This window comes from Camponotus vicinus, unplaced genomic scaffold (assembly GCF_025532165.1).
Source record: "Camponotus vicinus isolate PSW18456_S1 unplaced genomic scaffold, iyCamVici1.0 SCAF_6, whole genome shotgun sequence".
Lineage (NCBI taxonomy): Eukaryota > Metazoa > Arthropoda > Insecta > Hymenoptera > Formicidae > Camponotus > Camponotus vicinus.
Genome location: NW_028141978.1, coordinates 6,048,558 through 6,068,394, shown reverse-complemented (window position 1 = coordinate 6,068,394; position 19,837 = coordinate 6,048,558).

Here is a 19,837-nt window from a genome sequence, read left to right as displayed (position 1 = left end):
GTTAAGGTGGAGATACCATCGAGGAGGAAAAATTTTTTATTTTCTTTTAATACAGAATTTAATACAAAAGTTAATGTAAAATATAATATAATTTGAAATGTAATACAAAATAATTTATAACATGGAATAATTTATTACACGAAAATGTCCAAAATATATGTATAATATTTTATAATATAAAATTTACTAAAAATTTTTACATAGTCCACATAAGATTAGCGATGATTAATCCCTAAGATTATTGGAATTTTACTATATTTTCCTTAGCATTAAAGGAATATTAAAAAAAATTTTAATGATCACCTAATAGCCCTAACAATCCTTTTTTTTTTTTTTTTTTTACGTGGGGAAAATGCTCCTTATGCACACCCCGGCGGGACCTATTTAGCGGTCTCGCCGGGGTAGTGTTGGGCTCTCCCCGCCGCCATTCTAACGGCGGGGCCTACCAACTAAAAACCCCACGCGCCTTTCCTTAGTCTCCCAACGCTCGGGCCCTCGGAACCGTGTAAGCATTATATGGGGTAGCCCTAACAAAGTACTATCCTACTTCTTAAAAGGAATATTAAAAAAATTTTAATGATTTATTTCATTTTACTTCTTTAATTTATACAGTTTAATAATAAAACATTATATTTTCATTATAAAAATAATATATAATACATATAATTAAATTTCTATTCATATATATACAATATATATTCACAAATATCTAAAAAAAATAATTTTCTTAATATCTTTAACATTAAACTTTAATAATATAAGCTATTTAGATAAATTTATATAAATATAATTAATGAAATTACTTTTATAATAGATATAAATATATAAATTTTATAAAAATTATTATTTAAATTAAAACCTTAAATACATAAATATGTATATACATATAAGTATATAAATATATAAATTTTATATAAAAATTATTATTTAAATTAAAACCTTAAATATATACATAAATACATAAATATATATATAAGTATATAAATATATAAATTTTATCAAAATTATTATTTAAATTAAAACCTTAAATATATAAATAAATAAATATATAAATATATAAATTTGTAAATTTTCTAAAAATTATTATTTAAAAATATTATTTAAATTAAAACCTTTTGTAAATTTAATAATAAATCCTTTTCTATAAATTCCACTCATTCTTTATCTATTTTAAATCTTTCAATTCCTATATTTAAAAATGACTTATAAATTCATAAATATACTAAATTTATTATCTATATTGAACTAAAAAAATATCTTAATATATAAATTTGTATTTTAAATTTTTTATATACATAAAATTTCGTATTACATAAAAATACATAAATTTCGTATTACATAAGTACATAAAATTTCGCAAAAAAATTCGTATTACTATAGAAATTATTGAGTGTTAACAATTTAATTTTCATCCTTATATAAATAAAATACCTATAAAACAAAACACTCAAAAAATATTGACCCCTTAAAAATTCTTAATAATATAATTATTGAAATATTTATTAATATGTTTTCCCTAATATTATTTAAACCTACATTTCCTGATTCTTTAAAAGATACATAATATATTAATCACCTAAATTAATCACATAATAGCCCTAACAATCCTCTACTTTTTTTGAAAGGAATATTAAAAAATCTTAATGATCACCTAATAGCCCTAACAATCCTATATTTCTCGATTAAGTGAAATTATTCAAGAAAAGCCTATCTCTAATCACGTATATTTTAATTACATGCCCTAATTACATTCTCTAACCGCGTGCTCTAACCGCGTGAATAAATCCGACATTACGTACTATTGTACATAAAGCTTTTCTTCAGGCCAGTTGAACTTACTTTTCGTTGATCCTGACCACTTTCTCGCTCGATCTCTAATCAGAGATCGAAAAAGGAGATAAACACTCCTTCTTTTGCCGATTAATTACCGGCAAATGAGTGTAAATATTTCACGCTCATCGTAACGATCGCCCGATTTTACGATCGTTCGTTAAATTTATTTGAATATAACTTTATTTTAATTCAAATAAAACCAAATTACTACAAATTTCTGTATATTATATTTTCTAATAAAATATAAAATTCATGTGTGTAACTTTTATCATATTACAAATTATTTAATTAATTAATCATTTGGCTTTATATTAAGTTAAAGTAAAGTTTAAAAACAATCTATAAACAAATTCTACGATGGATGAGCTATAAGAAATTAGAATAAAATAAGTGCACGTTATAAGAATAAAGTAGCATCAAAAATTGATAAAATTGATAAAATTATTAATGTGTGCTCTTTATTTAATAAATTAGACAAAATCTTTACAAAAAAATTTTCTTTTCTTGATTCTCTTTTTTTAATTAATACTTCAATATATTTTCGCAATAGATGCAAAGCATTTCGAAAGAATTTATTAAAAGTTATTTAATTTAATTTATTCTAGCTCATCCATTTTAAGGCAACGGATTTACTACAATCCACAATCTACAATCTACAATCTACAATCTACAATCTACAATCCACAATCTACAATCTACAATCTACAATCTACAATCTACAATATACAATCTACATCTACATCTACAATCTCTACGAATCCGTTACCTCAAAGTTAAATAAAAGTTTTTCTCACTCACCGGCACTGATGCGCAACAGCGGAGTTGTAGTTATCGAAGCTACGTTGTCTGTAACATACAAATATAAAATTCATTTATATTAATGCTCACAAAATATAATCAATATTTCAAAAAATTTTATATCCGATGTGTAAAATAATAAGCAGAGATAAACACGTGTGGAAAAATTTTATAAATTTTTAAAATTGTTTTTTAAGAAAGTTTTTTAGAAAGTTTTATATGACTTATAAAAATCTTTCTCTCTAATTTTCTCTTTAATTCATTTAAATAATAAGATTGAATTATTATGCGTACGATTTATAACAATTGATATACAAATAATAAATATTCACGATTTATAACAATTGATATACAAATAATAAATATTCACCATCAGGTTGCTCCGCCGATGCAAGATGCCTCTCCCAGGCCTCCTCCTCCTCTCATGTTGTTGACGCGCGATACTTTTAACGACACTCCCGCACTCACGAGTGATATTTTTATATCGCTATTTTCGTTATTTTACGCGCGATACTGAACGGCACTCCCGCACTATTTCGGTACGATTAAAAATTTGGTCGCACGATGTATATATTTAATATATATATACTTTCAACGACACTCCCGGTTTCGGTACGAGCGAAAATCCCATTTCATTTACGAAAATCAACTTCGAGCCAACAGGTCGGGAATGCAACGATACAACGAGCAAAGATTAGGCCCGAACCGGAAAGAAGACGAAACGATTGACGAAATAGAGGAAAATGAAGTTCACCAGCTCTTTTTCGCGCATAATTATCCTATCTCGTATCGAACCTGGACCCGCTAAGCACGATTTCAGGTGACCCGCACGGATGCTATATCACTAGCGCAGTACACAAGGCTGGTAGACGGTAAAAGAAGAGGATACCCACATTTTTTAAATGCTAACATTCAGCAATTTAGAAAATGGGGAGGCAACCCCTTTTACCGAGCGAAAATCGTGCCTAGGGGAATCCACTCGACAGAGTCTCGACAGGGTTAACACACGCTGGGCGTATGGCTGTAGACGAGCAAAGAGAAGGGACCCATTAACGACCATTCCGAACAATCGATCGAGTTCTAACCGATTCGGGCCAAATCAATTGACGAAGCAGAGCGTGTCCATCACTAAGCCGATCGAGCGCGAAGCTCGAACCCGCGCGCCCATGCACATTTTGTACTGGACATACGTTCTGCGCGGCCGGCATCACCAAGTGCCACGATGCACAAGGTGCGAGTACGTCGCAAAGCAACGACTCGATGAAACATCCCAGTTAGTTGGCGTCAGAAGGAGAGATTCGTTGACAAAAACGAAATTGGGATTTTGAAAACGCGAAAACGCGATAACGCGAGAATGCTACAACGCGAAAACGCGGTTACGAAGCGCAGCCGTCCGCGGCACGTTGACGGCACCGACGATGCGAAAGGGTACTTAGCTTCCCTTTCAGGCACCATAAGATTTATCATAAATAGAAAAATTTAAGATAAATCTCAAGGCACCATCCAAGTACTAAGCCCTCCCACCGCGACAAGGTGTACCCCATGGGAGGGTTATATAATTTTATATATAATATAATATATATAATTTGGAATTTATTTTGTAATATAGTATATAAATTTAAATTTGCATAACAAGACCGTAAAACAAAATCATTAGCGCGGTACTGTTTATGTTGGATACTATGTTGTTGTTAATTCATTGTTGAAATATTTTAACATATTAATGTATCTCATATATCTAACGTATTAATGTATCGTAAGATTAAAAGATTAAAATAATTACACGTCGTGATACATAGCTATTGTTTAATTAACAAGGATTTAATTAACAAGGAGAATATTTAAAGCATTGATAGAAATATATTTAATTCTAATATTGTTAAAAGAATATTATAATAAGCATCAATGATCGAAAGATCATAACATAATTAAATCTATGCCCTTTTACGTATTCCCTGTTTTAATTTTTATTCGCAGTAATGAATGATTGCGATTTGATAAAAATTTATCGTTGCAATATTGTTTCATAACGTTAATTAATTTTTAATTAATTAATTTTTAATTAATATTTATGGCAAATTATGTTTCGATACTAATTATAATCGTGTTTAGTAAAAAAATTACAATATACGAAGTGTTTCTCACCACTACTTTATTACTCGAGAGTCACCGTGCGAATGATGACAAAGCGGTAACGTATAGCGCGCTACTGTTTATATTTTATATTGCCAAAGTCGAACGTCGTGTTATCGATAATTCATTGCTGAAATATTTTATATATTATAAAATATACATTAACGTGGAATATTAAATTAGGAAAGTATTTTAATTTATTGATTAAAATTAATTATTTATTAAACAATTCACGGAGGCTTTTGTTATGCTAATTATTTGCATCTATAATTCGATTGTTTTACTTCGTGTTCTCTCACAATCCCCCCCCCCCAATTATATTTAGATTGTCAAGTAGAACGATAAAGTAACACGAATAAAATATATCTGTGATTCTAACAATAAGTATTAAAATAATAATTATTGTCTGTAAAGATCGCAACGATCGAAGTGATGATTTAATATTTTGGATCATCATTCATTCAATTCTCGATTAAATTGTATATTGTTTAATTAACAAGGATTGAGAAAATTTAAAGCATTGGTCGAAATATAGTTAATTCTAATATTGTTAGGAAGAAATATAATAAGCATTAATGATCGATATCATAACATAATTAATTCTCTTATCCTCTTTTACATATCCTGTGTTTCAATTTTTATTCCCAGTAATCAATGATAGCGATTCGATAAAGATTTATCGTTGCGATATCGTTAATTAATTTTTAATTAATTAATTTTTAATTAATATTTATGGCAAATTATGTTTCGATACTAATCATAATCGTGTTTAGTAAAAAAATTACAATGTACGAAGCGTTTCTCACCACTACTTTATTACTCGAGAGTCACCGTGCGAATGATGACAAAGCCGTAACCTAGCGCGCTACTGTTTATATTTTATATTGCCAAAGTCGAACGCCGTGTTATCGATAATTCGTTGCCGAAATATTTTATATATTATAAAATATACATTAACGTGGAATATTAAATTAGGAAAGTATTTTAATTTATTGATTAAAATTAATTATTTATTAAACAATTCACGGAGGCTTTTGTTATGCTAATTATTTGCATCTATAATTCGATTGTTTTACTTCGTGTTCTCTCACAATCCCCCCCCCCCAATTATATTTAGATTGTCAAGTAGAACGATAAAGTAACACGAATAAAATATATCTGTGATTCTAACAATAAGTATTAAAATAATAATTATTGTCTGTAAAGATCGCAACGATCGAAGTGATGATTTAATATTTTGGATCATCATTCATTCAATTCTCGATTAAATTGTATATTGTTTAATTAACAAGGATTGAGAAAATTTAAAGCATTGGTCGAAATATAGTTAATTCTAATATTGTTAGGAAGAAATATAATAAGCATTAATGATCGATATCATAACATAATTAATTCTCTTATCCTCTTTTACATATCCTGTGTTTCAATTTTTATTCCCAGTAATCAATGATAGCGATTCGATAAAGATTTATCGTTGCGATATCGTTAATTAATTTTTAATTAATTAATTTTTAATTAATATTTATGGCAAATTATGTTTCGATACTAATCATAATCGTGTTTAGTAAAAAAATTACAATGTACGAAGCGTTTCTCACCACTACTTTATTACTCGAGAGTCACCGTGCGAATGATGACAAAGCCGTAACCTAGCGCGCTACTGTTTATATTTTATATTGCCAAAGTCGAACGCCGTGTTATCGATAATTCGTTGCCGAAATATTTTATATATTATAAAATGTACATTAACGCGGAATATTAAATTATGGAAGTATTTTAATTTATTGATTAAAATTTATTATTTATTCAACAATTTATCACGGAGCCTTTCGTTATGCTAATTATTTGCATCTATAATTCGATTGTTTTACTTCGCGTTCTCTCACAATCCAAATTATATTTAGATTATCAAGTAGAACGATAAAGTATCATGGACAAAATATATTTGTGATTCTAAATATTAAAATAATAATTATTGTCCGTAAAAATCGCAACTATCAAAATGATTATTTAAGATTGTGGACTCCTATAATTTAATCGATTCTCGATTAAATTGTGTGATTAAATAACAAAGATTGAGAAAAGTTAAAGCATTGGTTGAAATATATTTAATTCTAATATTATATTCTAATATTATAAAGAAATATTATAATAAGCAGAATGGTCGAAAAATCATAATATAATTAATTCTCATATTCTCTTTTATGTATTCCCTGTTTCAATTTTTAATTGCGGTAATTAATGATTGCAATTCGATAAAGATTTATCGTTGCGATACAGTTTCATGTCGTTAATTAAATTTTAATTAATTAATTTTTATTAATATTTATAGCAAATTATGTTTTGATACTAATCGTAATCGTGTTTAGTAAAATAATTACCATATACGCAGCGTTTCTCACCACTACTTTATTACTCGAGAGTCACCGTGCGAATGATAACAAAGCCGGAACATAGCGCGCTACTGTTTATATTTTATATTGCCAAAGTCGAACATCGTGTTATCGATAATTCGTTGCCGAAATATTTTATATATTATAAAATATACACTCTCTCTCTCTCTCTCTCTCTCTTTCTCTCTCTTTGTCTCTCTCTCTCTCTAACGCGAAACATTAAATTATAGAAATATTTTAATTCATTAATTAAAATTGATTATTTATTACAAATAAACAATTTATCACGGAGCCTTTCGTTATATTAATTATTTGCATTTATAATACGACTGTTTTACTTCTCGTGTTCTCTTACAATCCAAATTATATTTAGATTGTCAAGTAGAACGATAAAGTAACACGGATGAAATATATTTGTCTCACTCTAAGTATTAAAATAATAATTGTTGTCTGTAAAAATCACAATGATCGAAGTGATTATTTCATATTTTGGATTCCTATTATTTAATATTTAATCGATTCTCGATTAAATTGTGTGATTAATTAACAAAGATTGAGAAAATTTAAACCATTGGTTGAAATATATTTAATTCTAATATTATATTCTAATATTGTTAAAGAAATATTATAATAAGCATCAATGATCGAAAGATTATAACATAATTAATTCTCTTATTCTCTTTTATGTATCCCCTGTTTCAATTTTTAATCGCGGTAATAAATGATTGCGATTCGATAAAGATTTATCGTTGAGATACAGTTTCATGTCGTTAATTATTTTTTAATTAATTAATTTTTGTTAATATTTATAGCAAATTATATTTCGATACTAATTGTAATCGTGTTTAGTAAAATAATTACCATATACGCAGCGTTTCTCACCACTACTTTATTACTCGAGAGTCACCGTGCGAATGATAACAAAGCCGGAACATAGCGCGCTACTGTTTATATTTTACATTACCAAAGTCAAACATCGTGTTATCGATAATTCGTTACTAAAATATTTTATATATTATAAAATATACAGTAACGTGAAATATTAAATTATAGATTTTAATTTATTGATTAAAATTGATTATTTATTAAACAATTTATCACGGAGCCTTTCGTTATGCTAATTATTTACATATATAATTCGATTGTTTTACTTCATATTACTTCGTTTTACTCCGTACGTTACATCTGATGCTTTTCCACATTTCCTTTTCCTCTCTTACGTATCTTTCGTTATTTCCTTTTGGCATTTACTCACTCACGAATACACGATTTAATTATAATTAATCGAATATGTGGTGCACTTTGTACGAGACTCTCGATCATATGAAACAATAATCGCGAAATAATCATATGAAACTTATATACGCACTTTATTATATCATAAGAGAGCAACATGGCCTTTACACGATACCAAAATCATTCGCTACTTGCTACAGCAATGCGTATTACTGTATGCTACTAATACGTACAGGTATATTATACGCTGTATAATATACGCGAATCATAAGAATCAAAAGATTAAAGTAATGAATAAAGTTGTGAGATAGCAGTCATTTAATTAATAATTAATTTATGTTCACATTTATTAAAATGTAAAGTTTAGTTGTTTGATTGTATTAAATAAATAATTATTATTCATAAGAATCGATAATCGAAAAACCATAAAAGTTGTTTCTATTCTTTTTGTTTCTATCGTTACTTGTAATAATAAATGATTGCTCTTCCATAAAGATTTATCGTCGTACAATTTCATGTCGTTTAACAAAAATTAATTAATTATTAATTAAGAGTCATTGCTAATTATGTTTAGATGTTAGTTGCGATCACGTTTAAAAAAAGAATCTAATAATTATACGAAATGTTTCGCATTACTATTTCATTGTTCGAGTGTCGTCATACGAATGAGCAAGGGTTTGTACTACATAAACAATAGCTCGCTACTGTTTATACTACCAAAATCGAATACCGTGTTAATGATAATTCGTTGCCAAAATATTTTATATACTATGATATGTATGTACATATTTGTGAAATATTAAATTATTTTAATTTATAAGATTACTTAACGATTTTACTTATTAAACGATTAATGTTTAAATTAGGAGCCTTTCGTAATATTAATTAGTTGGATCTACCATTCGATTGTTTTATTGCGCGTCTTCAATTTAAAGTATATTTAAATCTTAAAGAAAAAAAGCGACAACGCGCATTATGGCGAAATATATTTGATTCTAAATATCGTTAAAGAAATAATTATTGTCTTTAAAGATCGCAATGAAACAATAATTTATTATTTTAAATCCCCCGCTATCATTACGATTTTTGATTAAATGAATAAATTACACGGAGCGTATGGCGTTCGTCGTTGAATTATTATCAAAATTATTGTTTTCAGAAATTATCAGGAAAACCTGGGATTAGTTCCAATCTTACAATAAAAATCCCGAATTTTTAACAGAACAGAACTAGACGTCGCGAATTAATCTTATAAGAACCGATAAGAAATAATTTTTCATAATGAAAATCGTTTCTACTTCTCACCGGTACTTTGCTATTCCTCGTGAGACTTTCATTCATTTGAATTCCTTGTTACATTTGAATTCACTCGCAAAAATATTCGCGATCACGTTAAAAAAGAAATTCGATAATATATGAAGCATTTTGCATCACTATTTTACTCAAGTGTCATCGTGTGAATAATAGCAAGACCATAAGATATAAATATTAGCGTTACTGTTTATGCGGTCAACGTAAAACATGTTATACCTATAGATAATTTGATGTTGAAACGTTTTACGTACTTTAACGTATACTCTTATACACGCAAAATATTAAATTGTAGAAGTTTTTAAATTTATAGATTATTTAAATAATTATTTATTAAACAATTAATTAATATACGAAACGTTTCGTATCATTACTTATTGCTTGAATATCACCGAGCAAATGATAGCAAAACTGTAACGTATAAACAACGCGCTACTGTTTACGTCGCCAAAGTCATGATTTTATTGATAATTCGTTGCCGAAATATTTTATGTACTATAAAATACACACGCGCAGAATATTAAATTATATAAGTATTTTAATTTATTGATTAAAATGATTATTTATTAAACAATTCATTCATTATGGAACCCTTTATGCATAAAATATCTAAATAATATATTATTGTGAAGCAGTTTATGAAATATTACAATCTATATAAAAGTATTAATTAATACGAGAGAGTATTTTATTATAGATATTTTAAGTATATTAAAATAAGATAATCCAGAATATTTTATATATATGTTATGCCAATATAACTTAAAAATTTAAATAATTTAGATAATTTACAATGAGAGAGAGAGAGAGAGAGAGAGAGAGAGAGAGAGAGAGAGAGAATCGTTATCGAGAAAATGATAAGCAATATATAATATGATCTGAATATAAATGATATAAATCAATAAATTAAAATACTTCTATAATTTAATATTCCGCGCACGAATATTTTATATTACAGAAAATATTTCGGCAACGAGAGAATTATCAATAACACCGTGTTCGACCTTGATAAACAGTATCGCGCTATTGTTAATACGGCTTTATTATCATTCGCACAGTACCATGAGCAATAAAGTAGTGACGTTTCATATATTATCAAATTCTTTCTTTCCATAGTCGACCCTGGCGATATAAACAGTACCGCGGTAATGTTCTTGACTTACGATCATTCGCTCAGTGGCTCTTGAGCAGTGAAGTAGTGATGTGAGACGTTTCATATATTATCAAATTCTTTCTCTAAACACAATTGCAAGTGCAACGAGGAACTTTTCGTGAATAAGTGTAAGTGCAACGAGGATTAAAGTGCCACGAGAAAAGAGCGAAGGAAGCAAAAGAAAAAAGGAGGTTTTGGAAGGATCAATAAGATATGATGTAAGTCATTAATATAAATTATTTATCACATTCATTATTTATTATATTGTTGCGTCCCCGCGTCCCGTCCCGCTGAATGTATTCGTCACCCGTTGAATTCTTTCGAAGAAGATCGTTTTCGCGCGCGTTGTCAAGATATTGTTATAAACAACGACTGTCAGAGAGTCTAAGCCCAGCTGTCAAGTTGTGCGGACACGCGTCTATTTGTGATCCGTTTTACGATTATTCTGAATTCTTGTATGTTACTCGCGATTTATTAAAATTCTTGTGCACCTTAAATCGCGTTATTATTTACGAGTGCACGAGCGTCAACGTATGCTATGTATTTTGCCGATTGTGTCGCGCGCGTTCGATATATACCGCGTTCCGCGGACGCAACAATATATAAATTATTTATCAATAATATATATATTCAAAATATACATATTATTAATAAAAATTAATTAATTAAAAATTAATTAACGACATGAACTGTATCGCAACGATAAATCTTTATCGAATCGCAATCATTCATTATCGTAATTAAAAATTGAAACAAAATATACATAAAAGGGGATAAGAGACTTAATTATGTTATGAACTTTCGATCATTGATGCTTAATATATTCCATTAACAATATTAGAATTAATTATATTTCGACCAATACCTTAAATTTTAACAATCCTTGTTAATTAAACAATGTACAATTTAATCGAGAATCGATTTAATGTGATAGGAATCCAACATATTAAATAATCACATCGATGTTTGCAATCTTTACGGGCAATAATTATTATTTTAATACTTAAAGTCAAATATATTTCATCCGTGTTACTTTATCATTTTACTTGACAATCTAAACATAATTTGGATTATGAGGGAACACGAAATAAAACAATCGAATTATAAATGCAAATAATTAGCATAACGAAAGATTTCATGATGAATGGTTTAATAAATAATTAATTAATCTTAATCAATAAATTAAAATACTTCTATAATTTAATATTCCGCGCACGAATATTTTATATTATAGAAAATATTTCGGCAACGAGAGAATTATCAATAACACCGTGTTCGACCTTGATAAACAGTATCGCGCTATTGTTAATACGTTACACGGCTTTATTATCATTCGCACAATACCTTGAGCAATAAAGTAGTGACGTTTCATATATTATCAAATTCTTTCTTTCCATAGTCGACCCTGGCGATATAAACAGTGCCGCGGTAATGTTCTTGACTTACGATCATTCGCTCAGTGGCTCTTGAGCAGTGAAGTAGTGATGTGAGACGTTTCATATATTATCAAATTCTTTCTCTAAACACAATTGCAAGTGTAACGAGGAACTTTTCGTGAATGAGTGTAAGTGTAACAAGGAATTCAAATGAGTGCAACGAGGATTGAAGTGCCACGAGGAAAAAGCGAAGAAAGAAAAGGAAAAAAGGAGGTTTTGGAAGTGGATGAATCAATAAGAGATAATGTAAGTCATTAATATAAATTATTTATCACATATTCATTATTTATTATATTGTTGTGCCCCCGCGTCCCGTCCCGCTGGATGTATTCGTCACCCGTTGAATTCCTTCGAAGAAGATCGTTTCCGCGCGCGTTGTCAAGATGTTGTTATAAACAACGACTGTCAGAGAGTCTGAGCCCAGCTGTCAAGCTGTGCGAACGCGCGTCTATTTGTGATCCGTTTTACGATTATTCTGAATTCTTGTATGTTACTCGCGGTTTATTAAAATTCTTGTGCACCTTAAATCGCGTTATTATTTACGAGTGCACGAGCGTCAGCGTATGTCGATTGTCGCGCGTGTTCGATATATATCGTTCCGCGGACGTAACAATATATAAATTATTTATCATTAGTATATATTCAAAATATACATATTTCACGTTTCGTTTTATTTCTTTGTTAGTGATTCAATAGTGATTTTAATTGTAACATATATAATACATATATTTATAAAAAATATTCCATTTTATTTTAAAATAATTAAAACATTTATAAAATTTTTATTAATTTTTATTTTCAGATACATATATTTTACAAAATATTTCATATTAATATATTTACTTAAATATTTCATATATAAAAAAATAGAAATTTTTTATTTATCATATTTTTAAAAGTTTATATGTATGAAATATAAATTATTTTGTAATTACGCAATTTATAACATTAAAGTATATCCATTTGAAAGTAAAAATGTAAAAATTAATTGCACGCAATAATTAGTTTTAAAATCAATTATTTTGAACATTGCTTTATATAATAGATTTTCTCTTATCCTTTATATTTTTATTTATCGTTCATATTTGCGAATTAAAATTTATATAGTATATTACAAAATAAATTATATATTATATTATATATAAAATTATATATAATATAACCCTCCCATGGGGTACACCTTGTCGCGGTGGGAGGGCTTAGTACTTGGATGATGCCTTGAGGTTTATCTTAAATTTTTCTATTTATGATAAATCTTAAGGTGCCTGAATGGGAAGCTAAGTACCCTTTCGCGTCGTCGGTGCCGTCAACGTGCCGCGGACGGCAAGCGCTTCGTTACCGCGTTTTCGCGTTGTAGTATTCTCGCGTCGTCGCGTTTTCGCGGAACTTTTGGACTTTTCATATAAAATCCCAATTTCATTTATTGTCACGAGTCTCTACTTCCAATGCCAACTAACTGGGATGTTTCGAGTTTGCACACGTTGCAACGTACACTCTTGCTTCGTGCTTCGTCAAGTGATTCGGCCCGAATTAGTTAGAACTCGATCGATTGCTCGGAATGGTCGTCAATGGGTCCCTTCTCTTTGCTCGTCTACAGCCACACGCACTGCGTGTGTTAACCCTGTCGAGGAGTCGAGTGGATTCCCCTAGGCACGATTTTCGCTCGGTAAAAGGGGTTGCCTCCCCATTTTCTAAATTGCTGAATGTTAGCATTTAAAAAATGTGGGTATCCTCTTCTTTTGCCGTCTACTAGCCTGGTGTAGCATATAGCAACCGCGGGAGGCATAATATGTCCGGGCGGAGCACCTGAAATCATGCTTAGCGGGTCCAGGTTCGATACGAGATAGGATAATTATGCGCGAAAAAGAGTTGGTGAACTTCATTTTCCTCTATTTCCGTCAATCGTTTCGTCTTCTTTCCGGTTTGGGCCTAATCCTTGCTCGTCGTATCGTTGCATTCCCGACCTGTTGGCTCGAAGCTGATTCTCGTAAGTGAAATGGGATTTTCGCTCGTACCGAAACCGGGAGTGCCGTTCAAAGTATGTACATATTAAGTATATACATCGCGCGATCAAATAAAAAATTTTTAATCGCATCGAAAGTGCGGAAACTGTTAAGTATCGCGCGTAAAATAGCGGAAATAGCGATATAAAAATATCGCTCGTGAGTGCGGGAGTGCCGTTAAGTATCGCGCGTCTAAGACTGAGAGGAGGAGGAGGCCTAGGTGAGGCATCAGGCTCCGGCAGAGCAACCTTCTGGTAAGCAATTTATTTATTTGTAATTATATATTAAATATTAAATATATTTATTATAATTTAAGTTAAACAATTAATCGCAACAATTAATTTGATGTTTTTATATATATTTTTTTATTTATATTTAAATAAGAGAGAATTAAAGAAAAAGATTTTTAAATTAAAGCTATAATCTTGTAAAGGTGTAAGCTTTTATAAGTTATAAGAGAATTATTAGTAACGTTTTTTAAAATTTATAGAATTATTTTATTAATCTGCTATTATTATATGCATCAAATATAAAATTCAATGTATACAATAATTTTTGAAATATTAATTATTTTGAACGCTGCTACATTGGAATCTTCTTTTGTATGTTATAGATCGATGCAACAACCCTGATGATCTGAGAGGAGGAGCAGGTCTAGGATAGGCATCCTGCACCGGCGGAACAACCTGATGGTGAATATTATTATTTATATATTAATTGTTATAAATTGTTAACTTGTTATAAACGAACAATAATTCGATCTTATTATTTAAATGTATTAAAGAGAAAGATTTCTATAAAAGTCATATAAAATTTTCTATTTAAAAAACGGTTTCAAACATTTATAAAATTTTTCCATACGTGTTTATCTGCTTATTATTTTACACATCGGATATAAAATTCCGCGCGATAAAAATTTTTTTAAATATTAATTGCATTTTGTGAGCATTATTATAAATGAATTTTATATTTGTATGTTACAGACAACTAGCTTCGATAACAACAACTCCGCTGTTGCGCATCAGTGCCGGTGAGTGAAAAAAACTTTTATTTAACTTTAAGGTAATGGATTCGTAGAGATTGCAGATGTAGATGTAGATGTAGATTGTAGATTGTAGATAAATCCGTTGCCTTAAAATGGATGAGCTAAGATGGATTAAATTAAATAAATTAAATTAAATAATTAAATTAAATTAATTAAATTAAATTAAATCACTTTAATAAGTTCTTTCGAACTTATGCTTTGCATCCATTGCGAAAATATATTGAAATATTAATTAAAAAAAGAAGAGATCAATAAAAGGTTTTTTTGTAAAGATTTTGTCTAATTTGTTAAATAAAGAACACGCATTAACAATTATCAATTTTATCAATTTTTAATGCTAATTTATTCTTATAATACGCACTTGTCTTCTAATTGCTCATAGCTCATCCATCGTAGAATTTGTTTGTAGATATTGTTTTTAAACTTTACTTTAACTTAATATAAAGCCAAATGATTAATTAATTAAAGAATTTGTAACATAATAAATACACACATTAATTTTATATTTTATTATAATATATAATTTATAGAAATTTGTAGTAATTTGGCTTTATTTCAGTTAAAATAAAGTTATATTCAATATTTAACGAACGATCGTCAAATCGAACGATCGTTACTAAATGAGCGTAAATATTTCACGCTCTTTTGCCGGTAATTATTCGGCAAAAGAAGGAGTAATTATCTCCTTCTTCGATCTCTGATTAGAGATCGAGAAAGAAAGTGGCCAGGATCAACGAAAGGTAGGTTCAACTGGCCTGAAGAGTACGGTTAGGGTACGCGGTTAGGGTACGCGGTTAGGGCACGTGACTAAAATATATACATAATTAGGTGAGGTGATGATTAGAGATAGGTTCCTCAAATCTCGAATAATTTTAATTAATCAGGAAGTAGGGTTGTTAAGGCTATTAAGTACAATCATTAGAATTCTTCTATTAATATTAGAGTTGTTAGGGCTCTTAAGATCATTAGAATTCTGTAATAGTAGGATTGTTAGGGTTATTAAGTAAGATTCATTCTTTTTTTAATATTCCAATAATCCTAGGGGTAAATTAAAATTATTTTCATTAAATTGAATTTATTTTTAAAAACATTGTAAAAATAAATATAACATGTTTTAAAAATAACAATGTTTTAAAAGTGAAATTTAAATTATCAAAATTATCTTCAGAAATATTAAAGAAATTGCATTATTATTAACGTTTAAGAAATCTTAACATGTTATATTTTATTTTAAAACTTAAAAATATATGTGTATTAAATCAAATATAATATTAAATCCAAATGTTTAATGCTATCAATATCAAATTATTATATCGATGTTATTAAATATTTGAATAAATCGAATATTATTATTTGATATTGATAGCATCATAAATTTGTAAATTGTAAATTGTAAATTATAAATAGTTATAATTGTATTTTAATTATAATCTAACATTGATATTTAATTGTAAAATACAATACAATTATGACTATAATTATATTATATGAAATTGTATTTACGATTGTAAATTCTTATGTAAATTACACGAAAAATTATCGAAAGTATACGTATAATAATTACATAATAGTAATTAACATAATAGTAATTCATTAAATTAAAGTATTTGTTTCTGAAGTATATATTTTTGGAATATTCATAAAAGAGTAACTGTTTGTATTTTCATGTCAAAGAGTCATTAATAAATTCGGAAAATTTTTATATAAAATGTAAAAATTCGATGCTAAATTAATGATTAAATATAAGCATTATAAAATTTGACGGACGCCTTCGTTACAGAATCGCGAGTCAATTATTATAAATTTAATGATATGCTTTGATTAACTTTATTTATTTATGAATTCCATATCGCGCGAAACTGAATATTCTTAAAATAAGTTATTAAATTATGATTGCGAAAATACCGTGTTCTTTCCGCGTTCTCTTCGCGTCCTTATACAAGATTATCATTTTAACAAAAGAATTTTATCGCTGTCTCTCTCGTCAGATAATATTCCTAAATATTGCTAATTAAATATAAAGAAATGTCGAATAAGAGAGTGAAGATTCGATGTGATAAATCAACGATTAAATATTAACTTTACAAAATTTAACGATCACCTTCGATATTATAGAATCGCGAGTTAATTATTATGAATTTAATAATTTGTTTTTTCAGTTATATTTGTATTTACGAATTTTGTATCGGAAAATATTCATACATAAATTAATAAATTATGGTTGCGAAATCACCGTGTTTTTCCCACGTTCTTTTCGCGTTCTTAAACGAGATTGTCGTTTTAATAAAAGAGTTACCATTGTTCCTTCCGTTAAATAAACGTTAATGAAAGTTGCGTGGCTCGTACCGCCGAGGAGTCGAAACGATTTTTATCATGGAGAATTATTTCTCACCGGTTCTTGTGAGATTCATTCGCGACGTCTAGTTCGGTGCCCTGTTGAAAATTGGGAATTTTTATTGTAAGATTGAAGGAACTAATCCCAGGTTTTCCTGGCAATTTCCGAAAGTAATGATTTCGGTAGTAATTCAACGACGATACGCTTCTTTAACGTCGACTTAATTTAAATAATATATATTTAGATGAGAGAAATGTATCTTTTCTTTTCTTCGTTAAAAATGTTCTATCATTATTAGGACTGGTATTATTATTGTCTATATATGTAATGCTAGAAATATTTAATAGTAGATTAAATATGGATATAGCGTTGTGTATAAATTTTAATTTTTCAAGTAATTTCATATTGTAATTAATTTGTATAAATTTTTTGATAAAAATGATTACGAACGAATATATTTTTAATTAATATAATTTGTCTCTTTTGAAAAATTATTTCTAGGTGCTGGGGATATTAACATTAATTTTTAGTTTTTTTTAAGAAACTATTTGCAGGTATTGGACATCCATCGCCATTTTGAAATATTAGTTTTTAGGTATATACCATTTTATATATATGTATAATAAAATACATGCACAAATTCACGTATCCAAAATATTTTTATAATTTTTAATAATGTTATATATTATATATAAGCGAAATTATACATGAATGTTACATAAAATGTGCGAGTACTTAAAAATTTAGAGACAAATCGAATGGGTACCCCTATATCAGTAAGATATTGATTAAAAGAAAATTATTAATTTAAACGTTATAAGAATAAGAATCTAGAGCATTAATCTAGAATTAATTATATATTTAATATTATTTCATTTATTTTATTTTGCACACTATTCGAATTGAAATTTTTTAAATTGCTGATATCGGGTTCGATTTGTCTCGCGCGCGCGAACGGTACCCCAAATTATATGTGTTCGCACATTTAACACAAACTCTAATAATGCATGTATTTTATTATTTATAAATATAATCGTTCGTAATCACATTTCAATAAAAAAGATCGTTATATCCATTTAATTTTCAATAAAGAAATATATTTCTTAATAATGGAAGAACATGTTTTCTGATGTGCATATATCAATTTCGTGAATTGAAGATAATGCCGAGGGATAATTGTCGTTGATTTATTACTGAAATCATTGCTATCGGGAATAGTCCGGAAGATCCAGGATTCGTTCCCTCCTACAGTGAAGTTCCCGACGTTCAATGGATCACTTAACTTTTCTTCGCAGATTGATCTTGCGAAATCTGATGTAGAAACAAGATGTTAATCGTTCTCCATTTTTAAGATCGCTCCTCTTTTTATCGGATTACCAGTATGTCACTCGCATATCTGCAATTGAATATTCTGAATATTATCGATTTATTTATTCGTCGCGTTTTATCGCGAATTTTAAATCGCGAATTTTAAATCGCGATTTATCTTATAAAAATTCGCAAGTAAATCGGGAATGCATATTCACAAACATTACAGACCTTAAATGTTTGTCGAAATATTTTCGATTTTCTATATTTACGTGATAATAATTATATCGCGCACGTGTCTATTGAAAGCTTCGATTATTATATTATAAAAATTATACGTATCGCGATCAAATATTCCGCATATTATCGACTTATTTATTCGTCGCATTTTCTCGCGAATTCGAGTCGCGATTTATCTTATAAAGATTCGCAATTGACTCGGTCAGTGAGTACTGTATTCGTAAATATTACAGTCATCAAATTGTCCGTCAAAATATCTTCACATTCATGTGATAATTATCGCGCGCGATTATAATGTCTATAGAGGCACTTTAATTATTATATTATAAAAGGTATACATATCACAATCGGATATTCCTAATATTATCGATTTATTTATTCGTCGCGTTTTCTCGGGAATTTTAAATCGCGATTTATCTTATAATTTAATCGTTGACTTATACATTGAAGCTTTGTTTATCTTTCCACGTCTTTGAATATTGTGTTTAATAGTTTATGCAAAATGCTGGTAGTGCAAATATTTTCTTCTATAATTTAAAAGACGATCGATAACTTTATTAATGACTGTTTTAAACGTGATTTTTTACATTATTTAAATCTTATTAAACTCGAC